We start from the raw sequence: 2831 nt of genomic DNA, 5'->3' as shown, positions 1-2831 counted from the left end.
TAATTTGAAGTAAATGTCTCACAAAGTCATTAACGGAATTACGTGTTATGAAAACTTGGTACCGTATGGCCGTACCTCGCTTAATGAAAATATCCTTTGTATAAATGTACCCTTTTTAAATGTATGTGTTATGTAATGTATCATAAACTATACCTATTATAGTTTATCAACCAAGGGTAGTACGTGGTAATGTATGCAAACTATATTCAAAATAGTTTATTAAATGTTTGAATGTATCGATTGTACTTTGATTATAATCACTTGTTATTCTTTATATTTTATATGACCAAATCCATTTGTAAACTGATGTGTGTCTAAATATTAAGATAAAATGTCATATATTGCAATAACATATAATCACATAAAGATATACACCTTGCTCAACATGTTACAAGGTGAAATGAAATTAACAGCAACCTTTCGTTGAAAAACAGTTTCTGTTACTGTTCTTAGAAAATTTATAGAAAAATCATCAAAGCTCTAAATCCAAATCCGCAAATTTTGAGAGTTTGGAATATGAGTCTAGTTTGTTCGTAAATTTTATCATGATTTTTAGTGATCTCTAACAGAGGTGAAAATGTTCATAATCACAGACTGGTCCGGGTTTGCCTCTGAAATGACAGGCAGTTTTGTAAAAATCACCATAAATTGTAGAAAAATCATATGGAGATGTGCAAGTAGCCATTTTAAAGCTAAGAGTTTGAACTACTTGCACCTGGAACAGTTTTGAAAACTAAAATATTTAAGTTGACCAAAACAGTCCGTGATTAACGTCCATCTTTTCTGATGTAATCTGTTAGAAAAAGTTTAATTGTGTTCTTGATGATTTTACTTGTATTCCCCCCTTAAAACTTAAGAAAAACATGTAAATGTAGGGGTATGAACTCACCTTATGTGTTATTAGAGGATGGATGTTGGAGAAGAGAAGTGTTCAACCCAAGAACACTTAGAAGATGCCTTGACGAATCGAGAACCTAACATGAAGGTGACGATGTTTGTGTAAGATTCTTATGATTTTGAGTAGAAGGATGTGTAATAATCATAAGAAGAATGAATTATACTTACCAAGAGTGGAAGAAAGCTTGATAATCAGCCTTGGAAGTCTTGGAATTGAGAGAGAATGGTGAGAGAATTTGGAGTGTGATCCTTGGAGGAAAATGAGAGAATGAAAGAAGTATGAAGAGAGGGGATGGGTTTTTATACTTAGACAAGGAGTGGGGCTGGTCATGTAGTGGGTATGAGTTGGTCATGTAGTGGGTAAGAGCTGGTCATGTAGTGGGAAAGAGTTGGCCATGTAGTGGGTGTGAGTGGTGGCATGTGACATAAAGTAAAGTAAAGTCATCTTTCCACCTCAAGCACCTCCCCTACTAATTATTGGTATGAATGGCCCTAAAAACGTGGGGATTACTGACATATAGAGTTCTAACTGTAAAAATAAAGTTTTTGGTGAAAATCCCGCGTTAAAATGATGAAAAACGGGCCTAAAACAAAGTCGTAGTCGAAAAACCAGAAACATTATGACACGCAAAAATGCATGTCGTCTTCTTTTATGACTGGGGCTTCCTTGATACTCATTGCGTGTCATCAACACGCGCGTCGTAAGGTTACGACAGACAAATGTGTGTCGTCTTCCTTTATGACAGGGACTTCGGTCCTGAAGCTTCAGTTTTGGGTCCTTAAACCTATTTTACCCGTTTTTACCCCGTTTCAAGTGGTTTTTGACCCAGTTAAGGGTCGGGATGGCCCGAATGATTACAAAAATTTAAAGGAACTTTTGAGAGAGATTTGGGAGAGATTCGGGAGAGATTTGGGAGAGATTTTAATAGAGAGAGGTTGAGTGAAAGAGATTGTGAGAGGTTTCGTTTGTGATCTTTTTGAGTGTCCGGCTTCGCAACGAAAGGTCCATAAACCCCGTTAAGCCATGATTTAGTGTCTTACACAATCCCGATGATTGTGCAATAGTGTTTTATCGCTTTGGTTCGTTGTTTAGCACTGTTAAGGCTAAGGAAAATCAAACACATGAATTTTTCAAATGATGTTTTCTTATTGAAATAGCGAATTGTATAATGTAAACCCTATCATACAAGGGTTAATGGAGTTGACCGGTTTGACTTGTTGACTTTGTTTGACTTTGACTTGACCGAAATTTGACGGTTGTCACAAGAAAGCAGTCACAGATCCAAGATTAGTTTGCAACTCGGAAATCTGTTTTGACTTCATTGTGTTGTCTGTTTCAAGTTCAGCGATCATGACGTAATGCTTTCCAAGTAAAATGTCGTTCTCAATATTTTGTTGTTTTAGAATGCCAATTTCTTCTTTGAGAGAGGATACATCAGAATCATCACTCCCCGAACGACCTTCCTCGATAGATATTCCTTTTCCACGAGAGGAAGGTCCTGGATTATGTTGAGCCAAGTGTCTTGCTAGCCTAATTGATGCTTCATCTAGCGAAGGCCTTGTGGGAGAGTATTCTGGGACAACTGAAGAGCCTCCAGATTTATACATAGATCTTGGGCCTTGTTGGGTAAGAATGGGTGGTGCAGTAACTGTTGTGGTGACGACTGTGGATGGAGCTGGGGGTGCTTGATGTCGAATGATCACTCCCTGCCTCGGATCAAGACGCCTTCTTTTCATAGGAGGCAGAGAGGTCTGTGTCTGTGTCGGATCACTAGAGGATGGTACAGATGTAGGAATAGCTGTATCAGAAGGAGGAATCTCTGAAACTGCTTCCTTATGGCTTGAAGATTCTATCATCACTCTTGATGTGGGAGGCATTGTTTTGATAACGTCATCAGCAACCCTAGACTCAGTTGCTGTTTGAACAACTTCAT

Source organism: Lactuca virosa, chromosome 1, assembly GCF_052849685.1.
Source record: "Lactuca virosa cultivar CGN04683 chromosome 1, Lactuca_virosa_CGN04683_v6, whole genome shotgun sequence".
Taxonomy (NCBI): Eukaryota; Viridiplantae; Streptophyta; class Magnoliopsida; order Asterales; family Asteraceae; genus Lactuca; species Lactuca virosa.
The sequence above is the reverse complement of the archived record's forward strand: the minus strand, read 5'-3'. Positions refer to the sequence as shown.